At 41.8% G+C, this 17853-nt stretch overlaps 1 protein-coding gene across 3 annotated transcripts in view; it reads right to left on the bottom strand.

Moving 5' to 3' along the window:
* The window catches only part of LOC109103345 (phosphatidylinositol 4,5-bisphosphate 3-kinase catalytic subunit beta isoform-like), a 91488-nt gene extending 74696 nt beyond the window's left edge, over window positions 1-16792 (bottom strand). For 2 of the 3 annotated variants that reach the window (XM_042722496.1, XM_042722497.1), the window contains exon 1: window positions 16270-16791. The gene's annotated coding sequence lies outside the window, so the exon portion shown is untranslated. Of the gene's footprint in view, window positions 1-16269 lie in introns of all 3 variants that reach the window. The other variant, XM_042722498.1, reaches the window with a different exon arrangement.
* Between the last annotated feature and the right edge of the window lie 1061 nt (window positions 16793-17853).

Below are 17853 nucleotides of genomic sequence, written 5' to 3'. Positions count from 1 at the left end.
GATGACGTTTAATGTCTCTGAAAATGCCTGTAGTCCCATTTAGCAACTTGTTACAGGGCTCACAAAATCACTAGTCCGACGTCCCAGGACTATAGAGGTCGGGATCGTTACGTCAAGTCGCAATGCATTGTAGGAATCGCGGTACGGAAGTAGATGTACTGTATAATAACGTATAGTAGGCAGTAGGTAACGTTGGTCATTTGGTCATTAATTTTGGAAAATGGTTCAGTATTGCTGTACTGTGAACTGCTATAATCGGTCTCATGATCGACAGGGCAAACGCCTCATGAATCATATTAGTTTTCACCATTTTCCTACTTGGAAAAAAACACAAGGAGACTTGGTGTCTGAAATCACCAAGAGGCGTAACCTACCTGAAATCCTATTGCACAACGCCAGTGAAGTTGCAGCTCTCACTGGCCAATGCCAGCCGAGACGGCGATTGGGGACTATATAATGCGCCGTATTGGTGGCATAAACTCAGAATCTTCCGACTGAACCGACAGTACAGCAGACCTGAGCAGTTAACACAGCGGCCTAACGCCATGTCTCAATCCCGTCTCTCCGGGAACCGAGGTTACATTAACGCCTTGGGGACTGTATAGAACAACACCGTGGGAGCAGCGAAGTAAAAAGGCTCAGACTCGGCGGAGCTACCATGAATAATTCTTGTAGACACTAAAAATTAATCCCCAACCAATCAGATACGACCCTGCGACATGCCTTGAGGGGATTGGATGTAGATTCCCGTATGGGGATCCAATCAGGTTACTTAGAATTCATGTCTGACAACAGGTCTCTGAGAGAGATGCAGCGCCAACGCCATACAAATAAAAAACATACAGTCCTGTGAACACATACAAGCTTATAGCAAATCAGTGCAACAAGCATGTGAACGGAAATGCCGGGCACAATATAACACACATAGGGAATAGCCGCATAGAGGTGCTACAGTCTGAACCTCTTCCTACAGGACCTGGTTGAAACCACCAGCGCCGTCAAGCGCCTAGTGGTTGCAGGAAGAACCACGGGTTGTACTCATCGATACTTTGATAGAAACTCCCTTAGTCCACGCCCACGAGGAGGCGACAGCCCTTGTCGAATGTGCTCGTACACCAATAGGACATTCCATACCACAGCTAGAATATGCCAGGGCAATAGCGTCGACCACCCAATGTGACCATCGTTGTTTAGAGACAGGCTGTCCTTTGGCGCTGCCTCCGAAGCATACAAACAGCTGCTCGGATTGCCGAAACGCAGCCGTGCGGTTGATATAGAGTCGTAAATTCCTCACCGGACACAACACCTGACTCGGGTTGATGTCCAATGAAGTCTCCGATTCTGGAGAGAAAGCAGAAAGAGCCACCACTTGCGCTCTGAATGGTGTCAAGAGCGATTTAGGCACGTAGCCAAATTTTGGCTCTTGCTCGGCGGGACCACTTCTATCGCGTGTTTTGTGAGGAGATTGAGAATTTCCTGCCTCAGAACCAGCTCGTTGTGAGCCGGAACTGTCGACATGACCACGCCATTGAACCGGGGTGGTCTGTGCCGAAACTGAAGCGTGTAGCTGATATCTATAACGTTCTGCAACCAAACCAAAATCCCCGGAATGGATTGCCATGCGCTCGCAAAAAGACACAGAGGGCGGAGCTGTGTACAGGGGTCGTATTCAGAAAGCTCACGGGACGAGTGGGAGCGCTGTGTGTTAGAGAGGGTCATGCCTCGCCGATCAACGGGGTGCGAGAACCTCCTGTTGAATGTTTGAGTGACACGCACGTTCGTGTGTGCGAGATGTGACGCATACAGCACTATGATTTCCACGAAGCAGAAAATGCGGACGGAATCTCAAAATCCAGTCATGAAAATGAAACTTACATTTTAATATGGACAGTCATGGAATTTTCAAAGTTAGCATAAATTAATCAAATCAAATCTCCATATGGACCAGTATCTGTAAATGTTAAGCCACAAAAGTTGGTTGAAATATGAATCCTGCATGTTCTGCGCATCTCTGTGTGAATGAATAAATGGCAGAGACGTGCGGTTTTGTTTACTAGACTGAAGCGCGTGACGCTTGCAGTAATTTCAGCATCTACCGTCTCAATAAGGACATAAATACATAAACAACATCACCAGAACTGTTCTGAGTCACTTCACAAGCATTTTACCATTTCATTTGAGTAAAACCAATGCCAATTTAAAGGTATTCATGGCAACCCAGGGTTTCCCACACATTGATTTATTTGTGGCGGGCTGCCACAATATCAAAACTGACCACCACAAATAGATTTTCCAAAAGGCTTTGACTTCATTGAATAAACATGAGCACTGCACGTTTCAAAACCAAAAACCGATGCAAGTGATTTTATATAACTGTATTTCAGAAGGAAACCGACTGTAATTAGAAAATTTTCGATTTCATTTTCATTTCATTTTGCATGTAATGCTTGATAAGGCAGCGTTTGTGAGCTCAGCGCTGCTTTGCAGCCATTACTGGAGAATCCTGTATCTCTCCCGCTCTTAATGCGCCTCCTGCTGGCAGAAAATGAATTTGCATATATATGTATATATGGGGGCGGGGGAGTGCCGCCACAAATAGAGTGTAAGGCTGTGGGAAACACTGCAACCCTCAAAATAAAAGTTCATTTTTACATAAAGGCATTGTGCTAGAAATATTACTATTATTTAGTAGTAATCACACAATATTTCTTCCATGTTTTAATTTTAATAGCAAATCCCCTTTATTTAACAAAATATAAAATTTGTTTAAATTTCATTAATTAAAAGACAAATTAAATTTGGGTGAAACTTGTTTACTGTTTTTCATAATTATATTACTTGTAAAAAACTTTAAACACAATTGTAAATAAGTATAAAGAATGCCATTGGTTTTATTTTTTTTGATAAAAGTTGTTTTTTTTTTTATTTGTTTGTTTTTGTGTTTGGCTTTGGTACCGAAATTGGTAAAGAGAACTGTGGATTTTCACTGGTATTGGTACCGAATACTGAAATTTTGGTACCGTGACAACACCAGTTCATAGGGATCGATTCTGCCTATAACCTAATTTTTTTTTTAAAGTAGTGTTGTTTGGCTTCATTATTAAGTTTGTCCGTATATGGTATAGCCAACTTTTTTTGTCACATTCCAAAACTTTTTCTGGAGACCGGCCGGCTACACTATTATCTTATTACAAACCGGCTTTGCGTTGCCTCTAAAATGGCCGCCGTTACCCGCAATGCACCATTCCATAGCATCTACACCCGAGCTCTATTGTGTTTCCCAGTCAGGCTACCAAAATCAGTCCGACGGCCTATATTGAATAGTGATGTAAAATTCCTAACTTGATTTGCGCTGTTCACTTGCTTGTAGGGGTGAAACGGATCGTAGTTGATTATTTGCACTTGTTTCTAAGCCTGTCTGATTTAAACATTCAAGCATTTTAAACTCATTCAAAGCGCACACAGAGAGCCGCGTTCCAGACAATGCGCGTACACATAATTGATTCCTCTTTCGCGTATCCTTGCTTCTGAATGAACACATACACACAAAATTATCTCAAAATAATGGTCTCTGCAAGTATTCTTGTAAACACAGTCAGTTATGTCTTAAGTGAACATATACAGTAGAGAAAGAAATCTCCTGTACATTATTATATTGGATCCGTCTTAAAGGGCAGCAGCCTTTAAATACCTGGTGTTCCATTAGTGCCACCTGCTGTCAGAAAGTGACATTTGCGTCTCATTCACAAAGCTAAAATCAGACTATTCTGTTTTTGCTTCAAATTTTTAAATTATACAATCCGATTAACATGTATTTAACATCTTTTTTTTTGGATAGTAATTCAAATGGTTGCCTCTGATTTTATATAGAGCACAGACAAAGCCTTTGTTTATATGAAGAGATTTATTTTAGTTGTATAATTTTTTATTTGATTTGGGATTTGTTTTAAAAATTCAAGTTAGTATTATTATTTAACATTTCAATTATTCTGAGCTTGTGTTAACCACGGACCTTATTTTAGGAAATGTAATCAAACTCCCTTTCAAAAAACCCCATTGACTCTGGGACAATTGAACCGGAAGTGCTAAAATGCTAACTTGCTTCCGGGTTTATGCCTACAAAGTGACGTCATAGTTCCACCACTCTATAATTTTTATTATTATTATTTTACAGAATGATCAACAACACTGAATGACCAACGATGTCTCAAGCACCACCACCAGTCCTAAGTTCAGTTAAAATGACAAATATGCATTCATTTTCTTTCATAATAAATAATTATGAAGCTAAGCTTATTTGGTGGAATCATTAGGGATGTGCATTTCAAGCAAAAGTAATAATCAATAATCGCTGTGTATTATTCGATTAGTAGTCGATAATCGCCCCCCTCCCGCGCATGCACCCATGCACGCATAAACACACACCCATAAAAAGAGAGAGAGGGAGAGAGACTATTCAGGCTTTCAATCTGTATGATGACAAACTGTTTAATTCATTAGAGAAAGGTCTATCCTAACCCAAGCCAATTGATGGTTGTATGATTGCTGAAACATATTAATATAACATAACCGATTGACGGCACTTAGCTATTAACATAACGTCCGTCTATTATCAACTGCTCACAAGGCTGTAGGAGCCTAGGACATTTCTATTTTTAAAATGAGCATGTACATTAATAGCATTTTTTAAAAAAGTTTACAGATTATTTAAGATTAGAACAGATGAATTCAGACATGAATATTAGGCTTAAAACACATTACGTGCTAAAACAGAATATCATAAAACACAGTACGCGCTAAAACATATTGTGAACAGCCTGAATGATGGCACTAATTTGAACATTAATTATAACGTCTGTATTTATAACAATATCCTATTTCATATTTTTATTAAAAAAAAAATGAGCATGTCGACAGTTCTACAGTTATTGGTGGTACGTTGTCACTGTCTCCCTTCCCCCACTGGCCTGTGCTCACACTGCTCTTCACTTTCCGGGCCGGTGTTCTGTCGATCTCTGATACCCTGTCAGAGTTTGCTACCTCCCATGAAAAAAGTAGGTAGTACTTATATGGGCCCGCCAAACCGAGGAGGAATATCGAGCCTTACACGGCCGGCCCGGGGCTTCATACGGCCCGGGGCTTCATAAATCTATTGCGTTTGCGTATTAGTGCTGCACGTATCAGTAGTTCCCTGCTCCAGCGCATTACCACTCACACTGCATGTGTACCGTGCCCTGATTAAACTGAACCGTGCTCTGGCCCACCTCTTCCAACTAACCGTTTCCGTGCGTGGCACGGAGCGATCACATTAGTCAACCGAACCGGGCTTTGGGGGTAAGACGCGCTCGGGCACGGTTCACATCCTTAGAAAATAATCGCACAGCCTAATCGATAATCGGTATTTAAATCGACTAATTGAATATTCGAAAATCGTGACCCATACCTTATATATATATATATAAATACACCTGGATGAGTAAACACTTGAGCGCCCCCTCAGAAACTCTGCACAATCCAGCCTTCAGAGTTTGAGGGACAGCACAAGAGGCTGACTAAGACGGCCCGTTTATGACGGCCCACATAAGGTGCCGTAATCACGCTAGCGGCGGGGCCCGATGTTCATTTTGTTGGATTACGCTTCAGGATTAGACACAACGAAGTGACTTTGACACATGCGCTTTCCTTGCTTACGGACGCTGTGAGCTTTCTGTGCTCTGACATTAATGCATGTGGCAACGCTGCAGGCGGAGGCTTGGAAACCACTACGTTTTCCGGGCCGCAGGGTAGCGCTTGCCCGGCATTTTCACTTTGGGTGTTACGCACAATTCGTCACGGATACACCATTCAGTTCAGAAAGGCCCGCCTCTTTGCCGCGGAAATCTTCCCATGGTTGTTAAACCAAAGGAAATCGTGGTGCTGCGGCAGGAGATGCCATCTCTGCTGGGAATAGGAGCTATAAAAGTACACCCCTCTCAGATGGAGTCAGGTTTTACAGCTGCTATATTTGTAAAAAAAATATGATGATAACAAGACTATCTCTCCCGTGCGTTCAGTCTCTCACGTTATACCTGCGCCATTTCATAGCACTTGGACTGTGCCTCAGACATCGTGCAGCCCTGGTAGCGGCATCCCCTGTAATCCATCTGGGCTTGCTTCAGATGCACCCATTTTCAGTGGTGGACGAAAAGCCAAAACATTTCACCCCGTTGTTTTCCGCATTGTACGATTTCGGTGGCACAGAGGTGTGTTATGTCGATAAAACCATGGATGTCATCTAAATTCCTTCAAACTGGAGTTCAGCTGGGGATTCGTGCTTCCCGCGAGACTGGCATGACGGACGCATCTTTGACCAGTTGGGGAACTGTTTGTCAAGGATGCCCAGCTCACGGAGCATGGACGGCGACACAATGCGGCTGGCATATAAACAGGTTGGAATTGCTGGCAGTTTTTCTAGCTCTCCAGTATTTCTTGAATCTGCTGATCAGCGGTCATGTACTACTCAGGTCAGACAACATAGCGGTTGTGTCGTATCTGAATCAGCAAGGAGGATTACGCTCTCACCCCCTGTGGAGGCTGGCGAGGATTATTCTTCTTCGGTCTCAGAACAGATTTCTGTCGATCCAAGTGGTTCATGTCCCCGGGTACTTGAACTTCGGAACGGATTTGTTCTCCAGACAGAGGCTGGAGCAAGGGGAATGGGGGTTGCACCCCCAAACGGTAGCCTTATATGGCAAGTATTTGGAGAAGCGAAAGTGGACTTATTCGTGTCTTTTTTTTCCACAGCTTTTTTACGCATTGCCCGCTATGGTTCTCCCTATGCCCGCCATCGCCCCTAGGCTTCGATGCGTTAGCTCACGATTGGCCCAGGACCAGCTTATGCTTTTCCTCCAATTCGACTAATTCCAGCAGTGCTATCCAGAATTTGACTGGACAGCGTGGAGCCACACAGCCATGGTTTGCGGATCTGGTCAATCTGTTGCGGGCTCTCAGTGGGAGATTCCCCTCAGACAGGACTTACTATCGCAAGCACGACGGATGATTTGGCACCCAAGGCCAGATCTATGGAAGCTGTTGGCGTGGCCTCTGAGCGGAGTGAGTTAATATGTCCTGGTTTTTCAGTTGGAATCACAGAGACTATAATGAATTCTAGGGCAGTTTCTACGAGACGCTTTATGCTTTCAAATGGAAACAGTTTACTGCCTGATGTGGAATTCATAATTTAGATCCAGTTTACTGCCCCGTGGCTTCAGTACTGGAGTTTCTTCAAGGCCGTTTTTCTGATGAAGTAACACCAGCCACTCTTTAAGTTTACGTGGCAGCCTTTTCAGCTAACCACATATATATAGGTGGTACTTCAGTGGGCCATCATCCGCTGGTCTCTTGCTTATACAGGGTTTGCGACGGGTAAGGCCTTTCCCGCCCTGCACGAGTTCCTTCATGGAATTAATTCATTGTGTTGCAAGGTCTATCAGAACATCTGTTTGAGCCCTTGGAAATTGTAAAAAATAAATAAATCCTACTTTAAAGACAGTTCTTCTTGTGGCTTTATCCTTCCTCATGAGAGTTGGGGATTTACAGGCTCTTCTGTTTCGCCCTTGTGCATGGACTTTTCACCAGGGTTTGTGAAAGTACTGCTGCGACCGAGGCCTAATTATGTCCCTAAGGTCGCCTCGAACCCTTTTCACTTTCAGCAAGTGGTCTTGGAGGCTTTACCCCCTGCAGAGGCGGGGTTAGGAGATCTGAGACTTTGCCCTGTCAGAGCGCTGAAGACTTATGTAGATCGAACAGCTCCATGGCGTGAGTCCAACCAGCTGTTGTCTGTTAGGACACAAAAATAGAGGCCATGCTGTCACAAAGCAGCGCATTTCCCATTGGTTGGTGGAGACTATATCTTTAGCCTATGAGGCGCGCGGACTCGCTTCGCCCTTAGGAATTAGAGCTCATTCCACGAGAGCAGCTTTTCTCAGTGGATTTTCTATATATGATGTCTGTGCTGCGGCAGGATGGTCCTCTGGGGGATACGGTGAATAAGCTAAAGTCCCAAAAAGTCGGCGTGTTCCTTTAACAATCTTGGTGTACTTTCTCTGTTCAGATTCTTAACTTTTAATATCATATTACTAAAGTTGTCTTGCACTTGGACGAATATCAGTTTGGCAATATTGCTAGACATACCGTCACCTGCAGTTTTCTTGGCTGATTCAGATGTATGATTGTTTTTTGTAAGTGTGACCTGACGATTTCGATTTCCTTTCTAAAACATTAATACACCTTATTCAACGCCATGACGGGTATAAAAGCGAGGCTGTGAGGGATTGGCTTACCATGTTTTCAGTGGCATCTGCTGTAAAAACCTGTATAAAGTTTGTAGATCACCAATCATGTTAAAAATCAAAGATGGCACTGTGAATAATGTCTATTAACAGCATACAAATAAAAATCTATTTTTTTTTCTGTTTGCAGAGAGGATCATGTCAAAACACAATGAACATGACAACACCTGCTCAAAATTCCAGTTTTTGGAACATTGTTACCTGTCTGAAAGAGACTATGTCCCACCTCTCTTCAATAAGTCTGGAGCCAGTAATTCAGACACCAGTCTTAAGGATAATTGGTAAGTAATGGTATAGTTCAGTGAATTTTCACCACCTTTATGTATTTGGCTGGTAACTGGTGTCATCTGATGATTTGTATCAAATATGATGATTGTCGGATTGCTTAAGTGGAGGAAACTGTGTATTTAGGCTGCAGCCTGACAGATGTGAAGCAAATGCATGTGATAGGTGCTGAGATTTCTTTAAAGCTTTTGCCCTGATAGCCTATTGATTATCAGAGTGGCGTTAATTAGAATTCAGTTCAACAAAAGACGACTTATCGCTTTGTAGTCATAATGCTCGTGGGCTGTATCTAACTAACTTCTCTTTGTGTCTGTTTCCTGCAGAGAGATTATGCAAGTCCACAATGACTACGTTTGAGTCCTCATGAGACAATGCAACCTTTACGTTTTCAGTTTTTTGAACAGACACTGTCCCATATCTTCAGTCAAGTGTGGACTCATTACAGTTGTTCAACCAGAGGTTGTTTCGATGGTTGGTGTTTATTATTGATGTTTTTTTCATTATTTTTTTTTGTTCACATGCATTTTTTTCCAAGACTCAACTTTGTGAGTATACTGAACAAGTTATTGGATCAGCTCTAATTATAATAATACAGTGCCTATATGAAGAAGAACAAAAAAACAGTTTCTTTATAAAGTCTATTAATGATAGTCTGTGAGTTGATTTACAATGGGTGGTATTTAATAGTTCATTTAGTAATTTACAATGTCCTGACTGACTGTTGACTTTAAAATCTATGGCAACTAACTGTAATAACTTATGTGTTGTACTGTATTTTTTGCAGTGAAATTCTGGCAACCACAGCTGCCGGTAATTTTCTGTAAAACTGAACTTTACAATAAAATACTATAATATTTCATACAGTTGTATTGTATTTATTACAGAGATAGACTGTACGTAGGTTTAAAGTAAATTTGTTATTTGTTAAAGTTGTTTACTGTAAAACAAGTTTACATTTACAGCTGCTATTTTTAAAGTAAATTACTGTAAACAGGTTTACATTATATCTGTTTTATTTAAGAGTAATTTGCCGTAAACAACAAACAATTATCAACTGTAAAATTTACACAGCTGCCGGTATTTTACACACATTTTTTTTTACAGTGTAGGGCTGGACAATATATTGAACTATATGATCATGCACATCTCGTCAGTAAAACAGGTTCTGTGATTAGCGGTAAATCCCCATCACCTGCTTTCAAATGGAGCGGCAGTTAATACACAGATCCGTAGTTCACTGACAAGCTATGTTATATCAAGTTCATTATCGAAGGCGATTCATCTTCAATAATGAACTCGATATAGCTTAGCTTGTCAGTGAACTACGGCTGTGTATTAAAGTCGTTAATCTGCCATCAGTGATTCAACCGTAATGTTATGAAGCAATGAGTTTTGTAACGTTTTGTACACGAATTTCCTTTGTGTACAAAAAGTATTCTCATCACTTCATAACGTTACAGTTGAATCACTGATGGCAGATGGACTATTCTGACGATGCTTATACTTTGCCTGGACCTAGACACTGTTATTTATTTGGCAGTCTATGGGACAGTCTCAAGCCTCCCGATTTTCATCCAAAATATCTGAAATTGTGTTCCCGAAGACGAACAAAGCTTTTACAGGTTTGGAACGACATGGGGGTAAGTGATTAATGACAAAATTTTCATTTTGGGATGGAGTAACCCTTTAATGCTAACTGGCTCTCCCATACATAATCTGCTCTTTAAACCATACAGTCAGCCCTGGGGTGGGGGGTATATGTGTGTGTTTGTTCTCATTTCTAAGGAAAAATGTTTTCCTGCACCGCTAAAACAAACACACACACTGTGCTCTCACATGACTGAGAGAATCAGCCCATTCATGGCCCGTCACCACAGTGACCTCTCTTCTGACTGTGAGCAAGTGTGTGTGGGCATCCCAAAGTGTTTGTGTCCCCTGACTAATGACATCACAGTCTGCCACCAAAGTCTCTCTGAAGCTCTTGTCACATGTAGTTGGGTGAGGGCCAGGGAACTCGACTCACAAAAACATACATCTACACACACTAATAAACTATAGGGAGGCGTGACAATAGCCAGTAAGCCGGTAAAAAGTACTTAAAGAGCTGTTCTGTCAGCGCTTGTCAGAGAAAACAGTCGAGCGACAGAGAAGGACAGCAGTTTGTAAGTGTTTTTGCCTCGTTTTCTCATTAGACTACTGCGTGATCATCGTTGCTAGGGAAACTTTGCTTTAATTACTGTGTGTCTTACCCTGGTAAATACGTGTGAATTGTGGCGTTTGGTTTTTGCGTTTGCCTATCGCGGGACTGGACAGTTTCGGTCTGCTAAATAGGGAGGCGTGACAAGCTGACTTCAATCACAGGTAATCAGGCAAATATATAAGTGGTAGGTGTCACCGCGGCAGCGGTCGCGGCAGCCCTCGTGTGAAGCCTCCTCGTGTGAAGACCGACGAGTGTAAAGACCATCGACTCTACCTGCGCGACTCCACCGAGCAAGGACACCGACAGGGCACTTGAGTATTGCTTTTCTCCCCTTCATTTTTTGTACAGCTCGTCCTCAAATACTTATTTTGGACACTTGTATTCACCATGTGCTTTCAGATCTCTACTATCACTACTAACACTCGGAGAGCACGCTATGTACGTCAAAGGAAGGCCTGCCTGACAAATCTAAGGCCTGTCCCTCTGACCTCTACTCCAACGCTCTCTATTCCAGTTGGTCTCTGGAACTGCCAGTCCGCTGTTAACAAAGCAGACTTCATTTCTTCCATTGCTACTCATTCTGGTCTCAGCCTCATGGCACTGACTGAGACCTGGATCAAACCTGAGGACACTGCCACTCCCGCAGCCCTCTCCACTCATTTCACTTGTTCCCACAACCCTCGTACGACTGGGAGGGGTGGAGGTACTGGTCTCCTTATATAGAAAGATTGGAAATTTGATCTTCAACCACCACCTACAGATAACGGTTCATTTGAATCAGATGCTGTTACTGTAACCCACCCTGTTAAAATCCACTTTGTGGGTCTTTATCGTCCCCCAGGTCAATTGGGAAACTTCTTGGAGGAGTTGGACGTGCTACTATCAAATTATCCTGAAGATGGTACTCCTCTGGTACTGCTTGGTGACTTCAACATCCACCTAGATAAACCCCAGGCTGCTGACTTCAACACTCTGCCTCGCCTCATTTGATCTTAAGCGAGTCTCTACTACAGCGACTCACAAAATCGGGCCCCACCAACTGGACCTCATCTACAGGCGCTGTTGCTCAGTGGACAACACTTTAGTTACTCCACTGCACACCTCAGACCACTTCCTCATTACTGCTAATCTAGCACTTACTCCTGAAGCGGCACACGCTCCAACGCGGGTCACCTTTCGACGGAACCTACGCTCACTCTCTCCATCTCGCCTATCCTCTGTGGTTGCATCCTCACTTCCTTCACTCTCGCAGTTTTCAGCTCTGGACACGAACAGTGCTACGGACAATTTTTGTTCCACTCTGACCTCTTGCTTGGACAACTTTTGCCCACTGTCGTCTAGACCAGCACGCACCACCCCATCTGCCCCCTGGCTGTCCGATGTACTCCGTGAACATCGCTCTAAACTCAGGGCTGCAGAGAGGAAATGGCTTAAATCAAGAAACTCTACCGACCTCAGTGTGTATCAGTTCTCTCCTCTCTTCCTTCTCTGCAAACGTCTTCACTGCTAAAACATCATATTACCACGACAAGATTAACAACTGTTGTGACGCTCGGACACTCTTCAAAACCTTCTCTTCTCTTCTTAATCCCGCCTCCACCTCCTCCTCAATCGACTCTTACAGCTGATGACTTTGCAGTTTTCTTCACAAATAAGACAAGAACCATCAGTGACCAATTCTCCACACCGCAGACTGAGGATAACTTCACAACGACTAATGCTCGCTCATTCTCCTCCTTCTCTCCACTCTCAGAGACGGACGTTTCCAAACTTATCCTCTCCAGTCATCCTACTACTTGCCCACTGGATCCGATCCCGACTCACCTCCTTCAAGCGATTTCTTCTTCAGTCATACCTTCACTTACTCACATTATCAACTCCTCTCTTCACTCTGGAACATTTCCCTAAGCATTTAAGCAGGCTCGGGTAAGCCCACTGCTGAAGAAACCATCTCTAAATCCAGCACTTCTAGAAAACTACAGACCGGTATCCCTTCTTCCATTCATTGCAAAAGACACTCGAACGAGCTGTGTTCAACCAGCTCTCTGTGTTTCTTGTATAGAACAACCTCCTGGACCGCAACCAATCTGGCTTCAAAAGTGGCCACTCAACTGAGACTGCCCTGCTCTCGGTTACTGAAGCCCTGCGACTGGCAAGAGCAGCTTCAAAATCCTCAGTGCTCATTTTGCTGGACCTGTCTGCTGCTTTTGACACTGTTAATCACCAGATTCTCCTATCCACCCTCAGAAAGATGGGCATCTCTGGAACTGCACTCCAGTGGCTTAACTCCTACCTGTCTGATAGATCCTTCATGGTGTCTTGGAGGGGTGAAGTTTCTAAGTCACAAACAACTTGCTACTGGGGTTCCTCAAGGCTCAGTACTTGGACCGGCTTCTCTTCTCCATCTACATGACGTCATTAGGATCTGTCATTCAGAAGCATGGCTTTTCCTATCACTGCTACGCTGATGACACTCAACTCTACTTCTCATTCCAACCAGATGACCCGACGGTAGTTGCTCGCATTTCAGCCTGTCTGAGTGACATTTCTAGCTGAATGAATGACCATCACCTTCAGCTCAACCTTACTAAGACTGAACTGCTGGTGGTTCCAGCTAACCCATCGTTTCATCACAACTTCTCTATACAGCTGGGTTCGTCAACCATAACTCCTTCCAGGACAGCCAGAAACCTAGGAGTTGTGATGGATCATCAGTTAAGCTTCACAGACCATATTGCTACAACGACCCGGTCCTGTAGATTTGCCTTATTCAACATTAGGAAGATTAGACCCTTTCCTGTCAGAGCAATCCACCCAACTTCTTGTCCAAGCTCTTGTTCTCTCCAGACTGGACTATTGCAATGCTCTCCTGGCGGGCCTTCCTGCATGTACTATCAAGCCTCTACAACTGATCCAGAATGCAGCAGCGAGGGTTGTCTTCAATGAGCCGAAAAACAGCCCATGTTACTCCTCTCCTCATCAGGTTACACTGGCTACCAGTAGCCGCTCGCATCAAATTCAAGGTACTGATGCTTGCCTACAAAACGACCACTGGCACGGCGCCAACTTACCTAAACTCACTAGTTCAATCTTATGCACCCTCCAGAAGTTTGCGCTCTGCAAGTGAACGGACGCCTTGTGTTGCCATCCCAAAGAGGTTCAAAATCACTCTCACGGACTTTTTTCCTGGACTGCTCCCAGCTGGTGGAATGACCTCCCGATCTCAATTCGAACAGCTGAGTCTTTACTCATTTTCAAAAAACATCTAAAGACTCATCTTTTTTCGCCTGCACTTAACTAACTAATACTTACCTTTTTTTTTTTTTTCCTTTTTCTTTTCTATCATATTCCAAAAAAAAAAAAAAAAAAAAAAAAAAAAAAACCCTGGCTACGTGTTCTGTACTAGACTAACTGAGACTTGTCATAGCACTTGTATACCGTTGTTGTTTTCTCGTTGATCTGATTGTTTCTACTGTTCTCATTTGTAAGTCGGCTTTGGATAAAAGCGTCTGCTAAATGATTAAATGTAAATGTAAATGTTATCTGACTAAAGATGACCTTTCATGTTTCATGTCTTATGGATCATGAGGGTACAGAGTGACACACACACACACACACACAAATAAGCCTCAGTCCTGGATTGTTAATGTTAGTTTTACTTTTAACTCTAAACTATGGTCTCAACTCTCTCTGAAAACATCAAACACATATGATTCAGTTGAAGGGTTACAATCATCTTATGGTAATTTAATTTGCTTGACAATTCCATGCCTATCCCACACTAAAATTCACTGTTGTAATCATGATGTCTGCCAAAATAGTTAATCCAGTTATTGCTATAATAAAAAATAAGTAAATTAAAAAAAAAATAAAAAATGAATATGGCATCTCATTTTAACATTAAACAGCTAAATCAGAATGCCATGTAGTTATTTTTGAGAAGTGCCTAAGCTCAAATTTTAATGAAGTAACAATAACTCTGTGCTATTTTGGCACAAATTACTGTACAGTTACCACAGCCCCTGGATATGTATTAAGGGATGGTCTAAAAGGAACGGTTCATCCAAAATGACTAACATGTTATTTCAGAAGTTTGCATTGTTTTTGTCAGACACTGAATATTTGTTTTAGGTTTTCACTTTCTCATCAACTAACATAGACTATGCATACAGTGGTGTACTCTATTCTTAAAAAGAAAGAAAAATATTTGGGCCTCATTCAACTGAGTGTGTGAACACAGGCTGTTGACGTATGCACACTATGATAGCTTACATCTAAACCAATACAATTCCGGACTGTGTGAGAAAGTCACACACACTGGACACATTTAATAGTGTGTACATACATATAAAAAAAAGCAAACGTTGTCATACTTATTCTTTAAATTAGATGCTATTTTTAAATATTATTGACCTTTTATAAATATTTTGGTTAAACAACACTCTAGCACACTAGCCCTGTTCTAGGCAAAGCCAGAAGTGAGAATACTTGGGTTTAAATTTCCCAATTCCAACCTTACATTGAATTCTAGATAATATGTTACTGAAATCAGAATTTTCTCATATCTAATTAAGAATAATTTATGGAACACTGATTTTAGCAGCAGCCACCTTGAAGTCTTACTAAAGACAGTCTTGATTAATCTGCATCGATTCTTAATTATCTGGAACCAGAACTACATCCAGAAAGTGTTTTTCAGTTTTATGTGGAATATGCATCAGCAGCTAGGTTAATGGCCTGTGGGCGTGCCCTGAGGCTGAGTGTGCTACTCATGTCTGTATGGCATGGTTTGTGTCATACTTCAGTCCACTATTATGCAATCGCATCAGTCACACAGCCTATGTTGTGGCTCCTTCTCCCATAAAACCACGTTTTATGGACTGTCCAATAAACTTGTGATCGAGTGTCATCCAACCTGCCCTATATTTTAACAAATGGCCGCAATGGTTCGGTTCGTTGCGATCTTGAGTTTGTTTGATAATACAATTGTGATTCCTAACTTTATTACTTCAAGATCTCTGTGTAATAAAGCAAGCAATCACCATCAATCAAATGGATGCTAACATCGGCTATAACCCCATCTCTTCCATATCGATAACTAACACTGGATGTCAAGCACCTCGGTTTGATAGGCTACTTATAACTTTAAAGTTGAATTGAGTGCATTTCCCAAAGTCTATAATAAGAAATCGATAGGCTAATAATCGACTTGGAGCACTAAAATAATTCCTAACTAACGCTCTGCAGGAATAACGTGTAATGTTTACAATCTAAGCATGCCATCCCATTTATTCAACTGCAAATGATTTAATAAACGAATAGTGAGGCTGGCAGCGCCGGGGTTTAAAGAAGCCGTTGGCCAAGATCGTAACAAAATGTAACAAAAACGCTAAGCAATTCAAAACAATACACGCATTGTCGAACATATAACATTTAACGGGGCAAAACACTCACCTTTAGAACACGTTATTCCAACTGGAATGGAATGTCCGACGCCAGTTCTATAGAATTCACGGAAACGAACTGTTAAAAGTTAACTGTCCGCGTCTCGGATTGAACTCCAAATACCGGTCAGGTTTCAATCACAGTAAGAAGGCAAAAGCTGAGCTCTCTTCCCCTTCAAATGTCCACTGCAGTCTTTCATTCGAAACGGTGTAGGTGAACAGCTCTAGTTCGCTTCCTGCTTCTTTCAGCAGGCTGAGAGAAACAAGCGATCGCTCGATTTTTTTTCCCTGTTTGCTTTGTACACCCTCCCTTTCCACACGTAACCGCTATTTTGTCAACAGTCCACAAACACCCGAACTTCTGAGCTGTGATTTCACCCGGAAATAGACAGAATGTAGTGCGATGACAATTTAGAAAGTCCTTAATGTGTTAAATGGCGTGTAAATATCTCTACGCAGACTAGGCCCGGTGAACTGCATGACTCTCACTTCAACGCATTCCACTGGGATGAGGGTGCACTGGATAACTGCTTCACTAACAAGACTCTTTTTGTTAGTTCGCTAAAAGTTTTTTCTTTTTATTTTTTTAATAAGTATTATTTAATGAGCCCTATTTAACTCGTATATTATATAGTGCACTTAATAATGACAATAATAATAATAATAATAATAAATGATGATGATGATGATGATGATGATGATGATCAGGGCATTTGTGGGAAAATTAGAAAATTAAATCGAAGTTTCACTCGAGTGTTTTAACGAGCGAGTTTTTGTTTGTTTGTTTTAAATCCATATTTAGTTCCTTAGAAAGGACCTGTTACGCTTGGCATCCAGTTTATAGTTCTGTGGGTTTTGCTGACCTCTAGTGGTGATAGCGAATATTGCAAATTTGCATCTAAGCGTGTAAAAAAAATAAAAATAAATAAATAACAGAAAAGGTAGGCCTACTGTTAAGTTTTCACCAGGACATTATCCGTTGTGGTTACCATGGTTTAACCTTAGTAATAAGCTTTTCCAAACATTCCCAAAACATTCTTCAGTCATTCCTGCGGTGAGCAGAGGCAGAAATAGGAATGCAAGTTTCAAAGCACATACTCTCTCAGTCATCCCACAGATGATCACACATGTGGAACTGTGTGCGAGTGTGGTTCTATCTACTTAAAGGAATGTGTTTGGTATTTATTTAGGGAACGATGATATGTGTTATTATTTGCAACCGAGTTGTTAATGTCTGAAAGGTGCATTTTATGTAAATGTTTTGGGTTAAAATGTGCCACACATTGGTTGATATTAAAGGGCTGGACCCACAAGCAGCATGTTTCTATTATTCACCCATTCCATTCTTATTTCATTAAACATTCAGTTGACAGGATCCAAACCAGCCTAACTCCTAATCTTATCAGCTGTAACTAGACACACATGACACTTGAAAGGAGCCCCCATGCCTAGGCATATAATTACGGGTTTTATAATATAAATTTTTTTTTTTTAATTGTGAACCTTGGCCAAGAAGTATGTAATTGTTTGAAAGGGTTTTTTTTTTTTTTTTTTTTTTTTTTTTTGCTTTAAATTAGATTTCAAACTTTTAAGA

Source organism: Cyprinus carpio, chromosome B4 (assembly GCF_018340385.1).
Source record: "Cyprinus carpio isolate SPL01 chromosome B4, ASM1834038v1, whole genome shotgun sequence".
In the NCBI taxonomy this organism is placed as follows: Eukaryota; Metazoa; Chordata; class Actinopteri; order Cypriniformes; family Cyprinidae; genus Cyprinus; species Cyprinus carpio.
The sequence above is the reverse complement of the archived record's forward strand: the minus strand, read 5'-3'. Positions and strand labels throughout refer to the sequence as shown.